This window comes from Phocoena sinus, chromosome 14, assembly GCF_008692025.1.
Source record: "Phocoena sinus isolate mPhoSin1 chromosome 14, mPhoSin1.pri, whole genome shotgun sequence".
In the NCBI taxonomy this organism is placed as follows: domain Eukaryota; kingdom Metazoa; phylum Chordata; class Mammalia; order Artiodactyla; family Phocoenidae; genus Phocoena; species Phocoena sinus.
Window position 1 is genome coordinate 30,364,782 of NC_045776.1, and position 18,003 is coordinate 30,382,784.

The 18,003-nt window shown below is 38.8% G+C and overlaps 1 pseudogene; it reads right to left on the minus strand.

Annotated features, from left to right (window-relative positions):
• Nucleotides 1-11,893: 11,893 nt before the first annotated feature.
• On the minus strand, nucleotides 11,894-17,200 carry LOC116764990 (annotated as a pseudogene).
• Between the last annotated feature and the right edge of the window lie 803 nt (nucleotides 17,201-18,003).

The window sequence follows — 18,003 nt, forward strand, 5'->3', positions numbered from 1 at the left end:
ATGTACCTAAATCTCAGGAATAGAAAGGAGTGATTGGCACAAAGAGGATCATTGCAGGTAAATATTTAGATTTGAGGAGAGAAACTAAGTGTTTATGTTCTGAGGGAGCTCCTTTAGGGAGAAAGGTTTTTATATAAGGTGCTTACCTTGAATAGTTTTTAAGAATACCTGAAAAGAATCTTCAAATTCTATCTTCAAATAGAATTCTCCTGAATGTTCTTGGTTCTATGTCAAAGCTAATTCTCAAATGTATACTTCCATATAATTTTGAAAAAAATGTAAAATTGAAGTAGTGAGAGTGGGCATGTGTCTTATTCCTGATATTAGAGGAAAAGCTTATAGCTTTTCACCCTTGAGTATGTTGTTAACTTGTCATAAATGACTTTCATTATGTGGAAGTAGGTTCCCTCTATAACAGCTTTGTTGAGAGTTTTAAACATGAATGGATGTTGAATATTGTGAAATGTCTTCCATGCATGTATTAAGATGATCGTATGATTTTTATATTTCATTTTGTTAATGTGGTACATCACATTGATTGTTTTTTGGTTATTGAACCATCCTTGCATCCCTGGAATTAATCACACTCAATTATGATATATGATCCTTTTTATATATTGTTGAATTTAGTTTGGTATTATTTTGTTTGTGATTTTTGCATCTGTGTTTATTAGAGATTTGGTCTGTAGTTTTCTTTCTTGGTAGTGTCTTTGTCTTGTTTTGGTATCACATATGCTGGTCTTGTAAAATGAGTTTGGTAGTACTCCTCTCTCTTCAACTTGTTGAAATAGTTTGGGAAACTGTCTTTAAATATTTGCTAGAATTCCTCTGTGAAGACTTCTGATGCTGGACTTTTGTTTGTTGGGAGTTTTTGATTACTGATTTAATTTTTTTACTAGTAATTGGTCATTCATATTTTCTATTTCTTCCTGATTCAGTCATGGGAGATTATACATTCTAGGAATTTATCCATTTCTTCTAGGTTGTTCAGTTTGTTAGTGTGTAACTGTCTATAGTGTTCTCTTATGGTTGTGCTTTTGTGATATCAGTTGTAATGTCTCCTTTTTACTTTCTAATTTTATTTTGGGGCGTCTTCTTTCTTTACCTGGAGGAGTCTGGCTAAATGTTTATTGATTTTGTTTATCTTTATAAATAACTGGCTGTTAAATTTATTGATATTTTCTATTACTCTTTGGTCTCTATGTATTTCCACTCTGGCCTTTATTATTTCCTTCCTTCTGCTCACTTTGGGCTTTTTTTTCCTCTACTTTTTCTAATTCCTTTAGGTAGAAAGTTGGGTTGTTTATTTGAGATTTTTCTTTTCTTGAAGTAGGACTGTATCACGATAAACTTCGCTCATAAACTTCCCTCAAAACATTTGACTACAGACCTAGGCCATGAAAGGTTTCATCTTTGTTTACTACTCTAGAAGTTTTTACTTTTGTTTAATAGTGGTTTTACTAAGATGAAATTCACATTCCATACAATCTACCCATTTAATTGTTTAGAGAACAATTAAGGTTTCTTTTTATATTTAAAGATTTACATGTATATACAGATATGGGCTACCATCATCACAGTCCATTTAGATCATTTTTGTCACTTCAAAAAGAAACTCCATACAATTTAGCTATCACTCTTCTAATTCCCGATATCCCCAAGCCATAAGCAACCACAAATTTACTTTTAGACACAATTAATTTACCTATTTTGGACATTTAATAAAAATAGAATCAAATAGTATATGTAATTTGTTACTGATTTCTTTTCACTAAACAATATTTTCAAGGCTTTCCTATGTTATAATATTTATCAGTACTTTCTAGGTTTCTGTGACTGAAAATATTTAATTGTATAGATATAAGCATTTTGTTTATCCATACATCATTTGATGGATATTTAGAAGTCTTTGTTTTTCATTTTACCTTTTATATTTATATTTACCATCCATCTGAAATTGAATTAGGTGGTGATATAAAGTAGAAATTCAAGACTTGTTTTTTTTTTCCTTATGGATACTGAATTGATGCAGTACCATTTATTGAAAAGGTCATTCTTTCCTCACTACATCAATATTAGGAAGTTTGTTTGTTGTTTTACTCTTCTGTTGCTGTTTTTTATCATGCACCAGGTCATCTATATGTGTGTTTGTGACCTCTTTCTTCTGTCTCCCCTGTATTTTTTTTTACATCTTTATTGGAGTATAATTGCTTTACAATGGTGTGTTAGTTTCTAGTGTATAACAATGTGAATCACTATAGGTACACATATATCACCATATTCTCTCCCTCTTGCATCTCCCTGCCACACTCCCTATACCAATATTCTAGGTGGACACAAAGGATCAGGCTGATTTCCCTGTGCTATGTGGCTGCTTCCCACTAGCTATCTATTTGATATTTGGTAGTGTATATATGTCCATGTCACTCTTCCATTTCGTTCCAGCTTACCCTTCCTCACCCTGCATCCTCAGGTCCATTCTCTATGTCTGCATCTTTATTTCTGTCCTGTCCCTAGGTTCTTCAGAACCATTCTTGGTTATATTTAGATTCCATACATATGTGTTAGCATACGGTATTTGTTTTTCTTTTTCTGACTTACTTCACTCTGTATGACAGTCTGTAGGTCCATCTACCTCACTACAAATAACTAACTTTCGTTTCCTTTTCTGGCTGAGTAATATTCCATTGTATATATGTGCCACATCTTCTTTATCCATTCATCTGTTGAGGGACACTTAGGTTGTTTCCATGCCCTGGCTATTGTAAATAGAGGTGCAATGAACATTGTGTTACATGACTTTTTCTGAATTATGGTTTTCTCAGGGTATATGCCCAGTAGTGGGTTTGCTGGGTCATATGGTAGTTCTTTTTTTAAGGAACCTCCATACTGTTCTCCATAGTGGCTCTATCAATTTGCATTATCACCAACAGTGCAAGAGGGTTCCCTTTTCTCCAAACCCTCTCCAGCATTTATTGTTTGTAGATTTTTTGATGATGGTCATTCTGACTGGTGTGAGGTGATACCTCATTGTAGTTTTGATTTGCATTTCTCTAATGATTAGTGATGTTGAGCATCCTTTCATTGGTTTGTTGGTAATCTATACCTTCTTTGGAGAAATGTCTATTTAGATCTTCTGCCCATTTTTGAATTGGGTGGTTAGTTTTTTTGATATTGGGCTAAATGAGCTGCTTGTACATTTTGGAGATTAATCCTTTGTCAGTCGCTTCATTTGCAAATACTTTCTCCCATTCTGAGGATTATCTTTTCATCTTGTTTATGGTTTACTTTGCTGTGCAAATGGTTTTAAGTTTCATTAGGTCCCATTTGTTTATTTTTGTTTTTATTTCTATTTCTCTAGGAGGTGGGTCAAAAAGGATCTTGCTGTGATTTATGTCACTGAGTTTTCTGCCTATGTTTTCCTCTAAGAGTTTGATAGTGTCTGGCCTTACATTTAGGTCTTTAATCCATTTTGAGTTTATTTTTGTGTTTGGTGTTAGGGAGTGTTCTAATTTCACTCTTTTACATGCAGCTGTCCAGTTTTCCCAACACCACTTATTGAAGAGACCTTCTTTTCTCCATTGTATATTCTTGCCTCATTTATCAAAGATAAAGTGACCATATGTGAATGGGTTTATCTCTGGGCTTTCTATCCTGATTCATTGATCTATATTTCTGATTTTGTGCCAGTACCATGCTATCTTGATTAATGTATCTTTGTAATATAGTCTGAAGTCAGGGAACCTGATTCCTCCAGCTCCATTTTTTTTTTCTCAAGATTGCTTTGGCTATTTGGGGTCTTTTGTGTTTCCATAGGAATTGTGAAATTTTTTCTTCTATTTCTGTGAAAACTGCTCTTGGTAGTTTGATAGATTGCATTGAACCTGTAGACTGCTATGGATCGTATAGTCATTTTCACAATGTTGATTTTTCCAATCCAAAATATGGTATATCTCTCCACCTGTTTGCATCATCTTTAATTTCTTTCATCAGTTTTTTATAGTTTTCTGCATACAGGTCTTTTCTCTCATTAGGTAGGTTTATTCCAAGGTATCTTATTCTTTTTGTTGCAATGGTAAATTGGAGTCTTTCCTTAATTTATCTTTCAGAATTTTCATCATTAGTGTATAGGAATGCAAGAGAATTCTGTGCCACACCCTATTTGCTGGCAGAGTTTCTGCTGAAATATTAACCTTATGGGGATGCCCTTGTATGATATTTGTTGCTTTTCCCTTGCTGCTTTTAATTTTTTTTCTTTGTACTTACTTTTTGATAGCTTGATATGTGTCTTGGCGTGTTTCTCCTTGGATTTATCCTGTATGGGATTCTCTGTGCTTCCTGGACTTGATTATTTCCTTTCCCATATTAGGGAAGTTTTCAACCATGATCTCTTCAAATATTTTCTCAGTCCCTTTCTATTTCTCTTCTTCTTCTGGGACCTCTATAATTTGAATGTTGGTACGTTTAATGTTGTCCCAGAGTTCTCTGAGACTGTTCTCAATTCTTTTCATTCTTTTTACTTTACTCTACTCTGCAGTAGTTACTTCCACTACTTTATCTTCCAGGTCACTTATCCGTTCTTCTGCCTCAGTTATTCTGCTATTGATCCCTTCTAGAGAATTTATAATTTCATTTACTGTGTTGTTCATCACTGTTTGTTTGCTCTTTAGTTCTTCTAGGTCTTTGTTAAACGTTTCTTGTATTTTTTCCATTCTATTTCCAAGATTCTGGATGATCTTTACTATCATTACTCTGAATTCTTTTTCAGGTAGGCTGCCTATTTCTTCTTCATTTGTTTGGTCTGGTGGGTTTTTACCTTGCTCCTTCATCTGCTGTGTATTTCTTTGTCTTCTCATTTTGCTTAACTTACTGTGTTTTGTGTCTCCTTTTCACAGGCTGCAGGTTCATAGATCCCATAGGCTTTGTTGTCTTCCCACAGTGACTAACATTGTTTCAGTGGTTTGTGTAGGCTTCATGTTGGAGGGGACAGGTGCCTGTGTTCTGGTGGATGAGGCTGCATTTTCAGCAAATATTTGTATAACACCTTCTAAGTTGAAGGCACTGTTCTAGGAAGTAGGAAGAGAACAAAGTTCTTGCCCTTACATACTTTACATTCTAGTGGGGGAGAGAGGTGAATAAATAAGTCAATATATGGATTGTCAAGTAGTGGTAAATGCTTTGGAGAATAACAAAAGAAGATGAAGAGGTGAGGGAATGTGGTAGGTGATCAGGGAAGTCCCCTCTATTAAGATGTCGATTGAGCAGAGCCTTGAAGTGAGAAACAAGCCATTGGATATCTGGGAGAGTGGAGATGGGGTGGGAGGGTGTGTTCTGAAGCAGAAGGAATAGTATGTGCAAAGTCCCTGGGGCACGATTGTGCTTGGCATGTTTGAGGAATAGTAAGGAAGCCAGTGTGGCTGGACAGGAGAAAATGAGTGAGGGCAGGGCAGTAGAGGATGAGATCAGGGAGGCTGGCAGGGCAAATGAGGGAGGTGGATGATGTAGGTCCTTGTAAGTCATAGTTTGAACTTATAATTCAGTTGGAGAGACAGACTGATATTTATTTATGAAGAGTTCTCAATGCTATGCTAAAAACTTGGGCTTTATTCTGTGCTAAGTGAAGATGTTTAAGCAACAGAGCAATCCAGCCAAGTTTATATTTTAGAAAGGTAACAGCGTCACTATCCAAGACACATTGTACACTAAGTATATAGTACGTACATAGTATGCTGCTCTTCTATAAAATACAGGATATCTGTTACATACAAATACTTACATACAAGATACAAGTGTGAATGTAAGCACTTGGGAAATATCTGAAAGAACCACACAAGAAACTGGGAGAGTGGGACAACTTTCCATGTCCCGTATGATTGGAATTCTGAAGGGTACACACACGAACTAATGGACGTGTGCTACCAGCCTCCGGCTAAGGAGGGAAATTGCAGGCATCAGAATACTCTTTACTAATCAAGTGCGTTAATCTGCCTGCATGATGACGTCATCTCGTTGCGTGGTGACGCATGCGCAGTAGAAAGAGGTCCGCGAGCTGCATGGGCTTGTGCCTAGGCGCCTGTGGTTCGTGGCTTTGTGCTGGCACCGGGGGCACCGGGTTGGCAACTTTGTTACTCCTGGCGTTGGGTGGGCAGTATCTTGGGGGTGACGTGAGCCAGTCTCATCATACCCGTGGGCGCTGGGGTCAGCGTCGCGGTTTTTCCGGACGTTCGTTTGTCAGCACGAGGAAGGGCGGAAAGTACATCCCGGAAAGGTAATATGCCTTGGGCCCTGGGCGTTGCTGGTGGAGTTCAGAGCCCCTGGGCCTGAGCTTCGTCTCTTGTGCTGTCGCCTGTCACAGTTGCCTCCGCGCGCTGGCCCGTCCGCGCTGTGCTAGGGGGTATTGGTCGTCTCGCGGCTCAGTTCACAGTAGCTGAAAGGGACAGTGTGTGATGTTCTGCTTTCTCCCCATCGTTTTAAAAGGGAAGCTCTGGCCATTGCTCCATGGGTAAAATGTAGAGGGACTACTTTTTAAGATTGGGACTGTCAATGTTGGGGACACTCCTTAATTACCAAAATGGAATTCCCTTCAGTTCCTCAAGCTGTGTTGTTTAGGCACAGAAAACGTGCGTAATAGTTACTGGAACTAAGTTTGAGTGAAAAAACGCACCGGTAGCGCCGAATTTTCCATTGAAACAGTTGATTTGTGTTGTCTCTAGGAATTATAAAGGCTGTACTGTTGCTTCCTAACCGGTGTCATTTGAGAGATCTACCTCTGTACGTTCAAATGATTAATTTTGAGGCTGTGCTCATGTGTATAGTAAACGCTTTAATTCCCTAAGACCTTCCTTTCCTCCATCTTATACCCCATTAAGCCCGCTTCGGTTTATCTCCTGAATTTCTTCCGAATCTGTCAACTCTTCCTCAACATCCGAATACTGAACTTCCCTGTCTGTTGCAATTAGGTCCTAATTAGTGTCCATATATCTTGTTTCCTTCCAATCCATCCTGCACACAAGAAACCATAAAAGCAGGTTGGAACATTGCTCATAAACATCGCTCAAAAACATTCTTTTGAGAATAGAAAACAAACTGTTGGCCTTTAAGACTCTGCGTGGTCTAGAATCCTCTCTGCTTCTCTAGCCCTATCTTGTGCTACTATTGCCCTCACTTTCTATGCTTCAGATATACTGAATTAACCTTAGTTCTAACTCATCTTACAGAAGTCAGTTCAGATATTATTTTTCATTGTGATTCCTAGCATTAAGGAATTTTATTATTCGGGTTTTGTTTAAGGACTAAAACTAAATTATGAAGTGGAATAATTGAGTTTAAATTATTTCAGTCAACACGCATGTATTAATGATACCTTAGTAGTCCACACCGGGCTAGGTTCTCTCAGGGCTACAGAAGTTCTGGCCACCTCTGGTTTTAGATATCCCTTATTTGTTGAGACCGTTGCATTGTTTTGTTGCCTTTTATCTGTTTTCAAGATGGGAAAACAGGAACAAGGGAAGTATAGCTTATTACAAGGTGGGGTTGAATAAGTGGAGCAGCCAAACGCAAAGCAGAAAGAAGAGGGACCTACTATAGAGGGATATGATATCCATTTTCAAGGCGCATTCACCCTATGCAGGGAGACAGCCTAACATAAAATTTGCCTAACAAAAAATATATTAACAGGTGGAAAGACTATCTCCCAGTTGAACAGCGGATGCCTGGGACTCGTTTCATTGCTTTCAAAATTCCTTTTAAAAAGGTAAGCAAAAGTTAATACCGTATTCTTCCAGAAATCTGAATTCACCATATAGAGCCCTGGCTCCCAACCTCATCGTACTCCATTTTCCCTTTATATAGCAAATAATTTTTACTACCACTTTTGCTATCCAGAAACGGAATTCATAGATAAATACAACCTACTTTTGTACTTAATTTAAAACAACAACAATGGAATGCCCTAACTACAAATAAAGAATAAAGTAATTTATAAGAAACTAATATGTATCTCTGTATGTAAATGTTTGGGGATGACTATACTAGAAATAAAGAAATAGTCAGTTACTTGTACCATGAATGCAATAAACTATGGACTTTGATAATGATGTGTCAGTGTTGGTTCATGATTTCTCACAAATGAAGCACACTGGTATGGCATGTTGATAATGGGGAAGGCTGTGTGGTTTGAAGGAGAGAGGGGATAAGTGGGAACGGTGTACTTTTAGCTCAGTTTTGCTGTGAATCTCAAACTGCTCTAAAACTAGTCTCCTAATTTAAAAAGAAAAGTGTGTTGTTGGCACTTGAATAACCAAACAGATCAATTGAACAGAGTATATAAATAAGCCAAATACATAAAAGATTATTTAGTAGTGAAAACCATCCTTTATATAGGTAGATATTCAAGAAGTATTTATTTATATGTCTATTTACAGGCACTCTGCTTGGAGCTGACAGTACAGCGGTAGGCAAAATTGATGTAGTCCCTGCTTTCTGGGAGTTTACAGTCTGGTTAGAAGACCAACATGAAATAAAGAAACAGAGAAATAAATATATAGAAGTGAGCTTATTTTCTTCCATCTAATCTCTCTGGAAGAAAGGATCGTAATACCTTTGTAAACTCCAGAGGAAGAAACTTTACTTTGAATCTCATATGTTAGCATCACAGGGTTTGAATAAATGGATAATATAATAAAGGATTTTAAACACATGTTCTTTCTTATTTTATTCTTTCTGACAGAGTTTTGAAAAGAATCTTGCTCCAGAATGTATTTCCGCCTTGGATCTTTTTTAACAAACTCCAAGGATACAACGAAAAACTTGGGCTGATTATTGACTTAACATATGCTCGCCGCTATTATAAGCTACAGATAAATGGAACCCGTAATTGAAAATGACCTTCTTTCTGATACTGTAATAATTCATAGTAGTTCAGTAATTATCATCTTATGCTAAGGTGAATCCTGGCCTTCTTTCATGGGTTCAAAAAGGGAAGCTAGTCATTTCCTTAAATATACATTTGTAATTGCTGTTTCATAATGAGATTAAAGATATGAAGTGCACTATTGTATTTGGCAATAGGCTGTAGATATGCTTAAGAAGTGCTATAAGCTTCCATGTTCTATATTTTGAAAATGAAGTAAACTTTTAGTAAGAATAGTAGTAGCCTAAAAGGAAAGAAAGGTATGTCCATTATGTCTTTAGCACTTATTTTAAGCAGTTGCCTGAGCATGTTTAAGCATCGGGATAAAAGACAATTGTTCTCTAAGTTTTATGCTTTCTTTTTCTAATACCATCTGATATAGTACAGAAACCCATATATTCTCTTGGCCCATGTAGGACATACCAGTGCAAAAGAATTATCCTTCTTCTGACCTGTTCTATAGCTTTGGGAGACAGTAACACCTAATGTTTGTTAATATTTGTATAGCAGTTTGCCATTTATAAGGTTCTTTCATATCCATTGACTTAGTTAATCTTCACAAGAGTCCTTTGCTGTTGAAGTGGAAGTAGTACTGATACCTGCTACTGAGTGCTTACTCTGCACTAAGCTCAGAGGATAGACAACTACAATTATGAATTTTACGGATGAAACTGAGTCTCGGACAAGGAAGAATTGAAATTTCAACTGAGTTATTCCTCTTTTTATTACTGTGGTAAAATATACATAAATCATATTTATTTTAACCATTTATAAATATGCAGTTCAGTGGCATTAAATACAGTCACCGTGTTGTATAACTATCACCACTGTCTGTAACCAAAACGTTTTCATCATCCTCAACAAAAACTCTGTAACCATCAAACAGTAACAACCCCATTATCCCTCCCACCGGCCCTTAGAAACCTCTATTCTATTTTCTGTCTTTATGAATTTGCCTATTCTAGGTACCTCGTGTAAGTGGAATCTACAATATTTATCCTTCTATGTCTGGCTTATTTCACTAAACCTGTTGTTTTCAAGGTTCATCCATGTTATAGCATGTAACAAAATACCATTCCTTTTTTGGCTTAATAAATCCCACTGTGTGTATATACCATATTTTGTTATTCATCGGTTGATTGACACTTGGGTTGTTTCCACCTTGTAGCTATTGTGAATCTTGCTGCTATGATCATTGGTGTACAAATATTTGCTCAAATCCCTGCTTTCAGTTCTTTGAGATGTGCAGTGCAGGTAGTAGCAGAGTTGTTGGATCATACGGTAGCTCTACGTTTAATCTTTGAGAAACTGCCAAACTGTTTTCTACAGTGTCATCTTGTTTTTAAACAATTATCACAAATTTTAAACATATACAAAAGTATACAAAATACTGTGAGTGTTCCTTGTATACCCATGAACTCATCCAGCTTTAATATTTACCAACTGATGGCTGTCATGTTTTATCTGTACCCCCACCTGTTTCACCCCATTCCATATTATCTTGAAGCAGCTCCGAGACAACATGTAATTACACCTATACATTTAAAAAAATTAATTAATTATTATTATTATTTATTTTTTGGCTGTGTTTGGTCTTCGTTTCTGTGCGAGGGCTTTCTCTAGTTGCAGCAAGCGGGAGCCAGTCTTCATCGCGGTGCATGGGCCTCTCACTATCGCGGCCTCTCTTGTTGTGGAGCACAGGCTCCAGACGCACAGTCTCAGTAGTTGTGGCTCAGGGGCCTAGTTGCTCCGCAGCATGTGGGATCTTCCCAGACCAGGTCTCGAACCTGTGTCCCCTGCATTGGCAGGCAGATTCTCAACCACTGCGCCACCAGGGAAGCCCCAGCTATATATTTTGGTGTGTATATTTAAAATCTAGGACTTTTATTCCTTCATATCATTTTTTAATAGTAAACACCCAGTGACTGCTCAAATTTGCAGTTGTCTCCTAAGTGTCATAAAAAATTGTTTTTAAGAATTTTGAGTTAGATCCAAATAAGGTCCACACTTTGCCGTTGATTGTTAGGTCTCTGAAGTCTTCTTTAATCTCTAGGCTCTCCCTCCATGTCTCTCTCACTTTTTTTTTTCCTCCTTGACCTTTATTTTTAAACAAACCAGGTAATTTGTCCCATCTAGATTTTAATGATTATATTCACCTCTCTAAGTGAAGTGGCACAGGAATACTGGCCTTGCCTGTCATTGCCAGGATTAACTGAATAGTTCATTAGCTGCCCTGGTGCTCAGGTGTTGAGTACACGGTGATTTACATACCAGGCCCTATTCGTGGGCCTCCTGATGCAGCAGTTCCCTTGGCTCTGCCCCTGTCGTCAGCTGCCCCTAGGATAACTCTGAGCCCTAGCCACCTCTCTCGTAGATTTCTCAATCCCCCGACTATAATCACACCTGAATAAGGCAACTCAAACCTTTCAGAGGTGTGTCCTGAACCTCTTGTTTTCTTAAATACTTATCTGGTGGCTGTGAGACTTAAGGCCAGCCTCCCCAAGAGACCTTTTCTATTTCTCCTAGTAAACCTAGAGTCACCTTCGGTCATCTTCAACTCTACTCAAATTTGGTTCTTTCAACCCTGACCTCTGACCCTGCTTTTTACTTCTGCCATTTCATCCTCACTCCTGCTTCCTTTCATAAATCCATAAATGTCTTTTGGCCTTCCTGGCCCTGGGCCAAGTTCCTTCCTCTTTCCTCAGTTTTTACCCCTTCATTCTCCCATCCAACTTTCAGTCCTTCCTTTCTCATGCAGACTTTGATTCCAACCCCATCAAAAACAAAACAAAACAAAAAACATGCCACAGTTAGCAGCAACTCAAAATTCAAAAGGTTTATTACTCATCTATTAATTCTATTACATTTTTTATTCAGTTTTATTGTTATAAAATATACCAATATAAATAAATTTATGCCTATCTTGTCTATATATGGAAGAACAGCTGGTCCCCAGGGTGGCACCAACAATCCTAGTAGCTGTTACTTTAAAAATCCGTAGTAGTCAACAATTTCCATTTCTTTTTCCCTCTCAATGAAAAATTGCAGTTTCCCCAAAGAGGTGTATTTGGCAGCATTCTCACGTTGTTGTTGGGCCCGCCTCTTCATGGCCTCCTGCTCTGGCCTCTGCTCTTTTTCGATGGGCTTTGACATTACTGCCTCAGGAACATTGCATTCCCTCCGTGGAACTGGTTGCTTGCTGAAGTCTTGGAGTAGAAATGCGGTTTGGAGCTTGGCTGGGGACTGGCACTTAGTCACAGCAGGGGGAACAGGCTTCCGCTGGAGAGAAGTGCAAGATGAAGTTTTGTAGGGTGCAGACCTAGGAGCAGCAGACTGAGGGACACTAGGCTGGGTACGGTCGGTCCAACCCGCTTAGGTTCGGTTGGTCACAGTTGGCTGAGCTGGTTTGGCAGGACCTGGCAAAGAGACAGGAGCTGGCTGGGAAGAACTGACTGCAGCAGGTTGAGCTGAGTTAGTAGAAGCAGGGTGGGCACGGTCAGCATCAGCAGGCTGATGTGAGGCCAGAGACTGTGGCCTCCGAGGAGCAGGTCGAGCTTGGGGCTTCTCCCAGGCAGAGAAAGGCAGAGGTATCAACTTGACCTTCCCAGGAGGCAGCAGCTCATACTGGGGTGGAGACGGACACTCTTTCAGCACTGCTGTCTGGTTTCTGGGCTTCGACTTGAGTTTTCTCAGGACCCTTACCCTAACGTGGGGTATTCCGCCATGGCTGGATAGCTGGGGGTGGCTGGGGGTCTTTAGGTTTGCTTGAATTTCCCAAGACCCGACAGGAGGAGAGCCCAGTTCTCTTATCATTCTTCTTCCCCAGTGCATGAAAAACCTTCACACACTCCAGCATGCGCATGCCTATGGAGGTTCGAGGCTTTTTAAAGCTCTCTTGGATAAGCTCAGTTTGGTGTTCCTTTCGCTTCGTCTGGGGAATTGTTGGCTTCTCTTCTGCCTTGACTTTGTTCCCGGACTGCTTATTCTCTTCAGCCTTCTTTCTTCCTCTGGTCCTTTTGGTCTTTTCCTGCTCATGGCTCTTCATTTTGCTGATCTTTCTGGATGCAGCTTTCTGAGGTTTGCCTTTAGAATCCTTGGCCGTGTTCACAGGAGCCCTGTCACTGACTGCAGCATTGCATAGAACCACTTCTCCCCCTAACAGGCACTCGATTCTTTGGCTAGATTTTGGCCTTGGGAACACCACTGATAGGCTCAGAGGCTTTATGTTTGTTCTTCCTGGGTTGATCAGAGGGAACCTTTATGACATTTGGCTTTTCCTGCACCTGATTCACCTTAATGGCTCTGTTGTCTTTGGCTTTAATCACGTTGGGACCTTTTGATTGATCAAAATCTTTCAAAGAATTAAAGAGCTGGGGAAGGTGAATATCCTCCGCCAATGTAGTAATGTCTGCAAAACCACTGCTAGATTCCATCCCATTTTCAGGTGTCCCTAGGTCCTCAAGACTCAGGCTGTTCTTTCCCAGATCAGCATTTTCAGAACCAGGCTTCTCCTCTTGGCTGCGGGAATCAGTGCAGGCCAGGAGCTGGTGAATATCAGGGATTTCTTGAAAACTTGTTTCTGTGATGGGTTGAGCAGACACAGGGTAGTACATTCCAGAGGTGGAAGCTGGTGGTTGGATATTTGTGGGCTGAATCTTCCTCAGTACCATTACCATTTCTGGTTGCACAGAGGCCCTACTTCATGTGTATGACACAGAGCCATAGGATTGCAGGAAGGAGCCAAATTCTCCATACAGTAAAGACCCCAATGTGCCTTAGTTATAGTAATATACCTGGCTTCCTTCCTGGTAGGGAAGTGACAGGCTGTGTCCCTGATTTGGAATTTGAGATGGTGTTCCCTGAGCAAGCCTGGCAGAAAGTGATGGATATAGAGGGACCATGTTATTGGTGCCTGCAGTTTTATCATACTGGGCTGCCATAAACATGGAGGAAGCAGCTGTGTGGGGGTCAGTGACTGCCAGAGTAAAGTCTCCGAGTGAAGAAGAATTCTTTTCAGTGCTTCCTGTGATGTCCCAGTCAAGAACACCTGGATAGGAAGCAGCTGAAGTAGAGATCTGGCTCTGGTCAGTGACTCCAGATAACATAGTTGTGCTAGACTGTTGGTGAAGGTAGGCACTACACATGAGTGTCTGGAAGGAGGTACCAGTAGCTGATGCCGAACTGACGGCAGGAGCAGAGAATCTGGAGAAGTTGCAGACACTTCCTGTTAGGGAAGTTGCATTGCTCACCAGAGGAAGAGAGTGCTGCAGAGAATTTAGAGTTCCAAGTACAGGTGGATTTTGGAAATTTTCTATAAGAACAAGAGGGTAATGAAAAAATCAGGGAGATTGATAAATTCTCACTATGTTTGAGGAGCAGCATTATCTTAAGGTTCTTGCTATCAGGACACCTCTAACATCAATACTTACTGAGAAACCAAAAATCAGACCGTTATGATGGTTGTAAGGACTGAGCAGTTTTACACTCTTCTGTATTAACTGCCTGTGCTCCCATGTTGGGCACAGATGGGCAGAAGACCCAAGTGGTATTGTTCAGACATTGTTCTCTAGGCTGGAAGCAACCTTCTCCCTGCCCTATCTTTCCCTTCAGCTTGCACTAGTATTGACTTCTAGGCTGTTTCCTAGACTGGAAGCATTTTAGAACTAGGAGGTCCTTAGAGAACTTCTATTTTCACAGTCTTATTTCATGAGGAAGGAAACTGAGGCTCAGAGAGGTCGGGTTGACTTGTTCAAGTTCTCTCATTATGTTAGTATCCTTACCAGGTTTCAGAACCTAAGTATCCTGACTTCCTTGGCAGGATGCTACTCTGAGCATGATACTGTCAGAAAGCAGGAGAAATAGAACTTATACTATAGGCAGTTTTTTTGTCTGATAGAAAACAGTACAGCTATTACCATTGTAATCTTCAGTGTCTCACTTTGCTTGTGCAGTTCTCATGCTATTACCTAGAGTTCACATATAGCTCAGTCCACCTGGTAAATTTAAAGAGTCATTTTTACCCTCTTCAAGCCTGGTTTCTCATCCTACCTCAAAATGATTACCCGAAAGTGAATTTCTTAAGTGCTTTTGGAAAGAAAAAAGTTATCTGATTACTTCAGATTACTCATATGTAAAGTGGTTATAACACCACCACCAATAATAATAGCAGTAATAATTAATACATGAATAAACTGATATATTGTGTATGATTTATATGGAGGAAGATACAATAAGTTCTAGAACGACAAAGAAAAATCATGAAAAACATATTACATAACGGAAACAAAATACATAGTTATGAAAACTGGGGAGTGTGGCAAGTATCAAAGCATAATGAGTTCACTAACAAATGACATTCTGTACCATACGTGCAATGTTATGAAAGTGAATTTTGCCCACTGTATTTTAGTGAATACTATTAACCAAAAAACACTATAGAAGGTGATTTTGAATGAATTCCTAGCCAATACATACAGACAGAGAAGATATATCATTAAAAATGCATAAAAAGCAACAAAATTCAATCAATGTGAATGTATAGGTAGCCACAATATATGCAGACAAGTATTTCAGTGAAAACTAGTACAAAGCAGACAGCAAAATAATAAAATAATAAGTGTAAAAGAATTTCATTATTGTGCTCATTCATATTTTTACCCAGCAAGTAACAGGTATTAAGCCTGGTAGAAATATATGTTTCAAAGAATACAAATATATAATAAGCAGAAAGGAAGCTTAAAAAGTATCAAGAAGGTTTTTGTATTTATCCTAGAGCTTAGATTATAATCATCTTCAACTTCCAAGAAGATGACATCCCAAAACCTAAAAAATCCATCATCACTAGAGTCCAATTAAAAAAGATTTTTCAAATGTAAGAACATCGAAAGGACTCCACAATATTGTTCTAAATAAATGTGGAATTTTTTTTTTTTTTTTTTTGCCGCGCCACGTGGCCCTGGCAGTGAAAGCACCAAGTCCTAACCACTAGACCGCCAGCGAATTCCCTCAATGTGGAATTAGACATGTGGGGCTTGACTTTTTCTTTTTCTTCTTAGGTAGTTAAGATCTAAAAACTAATGATGGCTGTTGATCAATGTGCTCTCTGTGTTAGGAAGGAAAGAACTGTAAAGATGAAAAGCAACCTTGCCTTAGAAGCTACATATCACACAAAGGTAATAGTCCTTCTGATTCAATTTCGAAGATATCATTTAAAATGTTTAATTGGTAAAACGTCTACATAGTTTAAACATTAGAAAGAATAAAACATTGAAAAGCAGACCCCTAGATAACCACTATGGTTTCTTGTATATAGGAAGCATCATTTCTAGGACATATTTCTAAAATGTTTATATTCAAAACTGTCAAGTGCCAACTGTATTCAGAGAGGCAATAAAAGAAAAATAAAACTGAGTATGACTTTTCTGGTAAGCTGCCTTTCCTGGTGATACACTCTTCTGTCCTTACTTTCCTCTTAGTCTGTGAAAATAAGGATTTGCTACAATGAACTTTGTTTTGCCCTGCTCTGAGCAGAATTCACTCTATGCTGTTTCTGCTTTAATTTAAAATCTTTGGTTCCCATCAACGTTCCATTGCAAACTACGTTTTTCTTGAGAGCTCCTCTATGCTTTCCCTCTTCATTCTTATATTGTTTCCTATCTCTTGGTTCCTGTTGGCCTGTGCTGATGAAAACAGTCCTAAACTTCCTTACATTTGACTCTGGGCCTCCCTATAGCCCAGTACTCTCCATCCTCTTTCCCTGTTTTCTCTTTTCAACTAGTCGAAATATTAGTGGAGGGAGACCATTAGAAATGAAACATCTTGGTATATATTGCTAGTTTTCTTTGTCACTTGGCTTTTTGTCTTTCTGTTGAAACACTCTTGAGAAGTCTCTGATTTCATTTTCTACATGGGTACCCTTTAAGGCTCAATATTAGAAAAGAAAGGGATCAGAGTGGTCAACCAATGTATTATCCTAATGTAACAGATATGGAAAAAATCAGGCTTTCTGAGAGAGTCAATGATTTGTCCAAAGTCACACAGTTAGTAAATGCCAAAATCAAAACTGAAATTAGGTCTCCAGAGTTCTAGTTCAATACTTTCCCTCATTATTCCATGCTATTTTGAATCTACTAGTAAATTTAGGGGCAAAATAAATCTAATGAAAAACTTTAAAAAGTTTCTTTTCTTACCTGACATGGTCAGAGAAGAAGAGAAAACATCAACTGCAGATACAAGGGTTAAGGAGGCAACACCAGAGGATGTCTGAGTGGCTGCAGCTGAACGGCGCATGTGTCCAGTACAAAGGTCACTGGATACTGCTCATTGGTCACTTATATGATATAGGAGAATGATGTCACAAAGCAGGCAGTTTCAAGGTATGAGATAGCCAATAGGGAGGTCCGATCCCAAACAGGAAGGTGGGGTTGGGTGGACAGAGTGTAGGAGAGCTAAAACAACACCTAAATTTCTGAGCTCTGGGGAGGAAATCCTAGAAGACAGATTTACCTCCCCCAGGCTCTTACATTAGGGGAATCATTGCAACATTTCTTACAGACATTCATTAATATAATTTACTAACAGTTACCTATATCTTACACAGTATTATATTTTATGTATCATATACTTAGAGCTATATATATCTTATTTAATTAATATCCTTAGGAAGGCAAGAGCCATCTAGTTTGAACTATTACAGTTGTTCTGAAATCATATCTGTCTAATTAGTGAACTTTTAGCAGCTTTTAAGGAGCAAAAGTAAGGATTAAGAAGCTCTTTTTGTAACTTGGTTAAAGTGTAGGGTGAAGTTCGTTGAGTGTACCTTGTGGAGAGTGTTGTGGTCCAAGGCTCTTCTCTTTTAATTTCGTCTCCTTGACTCCTACCGTCCTTGGGCTGGGCCAGGCTGGGCCAGGTTGGACTTGCGACTTACATTTCTCTTCTGCTTTCTTTTTTTTTTTTTTTTTTTTTTTTTCCATTATGGGCATTGTTTCTAGGACAAGCCTTGATCTTGCATTCTTACCCTCATGAATGTTACTTCCTGTCAAATTCAAGCAGCAGGAGTCTTCTTTTCAGTGCTTGATACTTCACAAAATAGA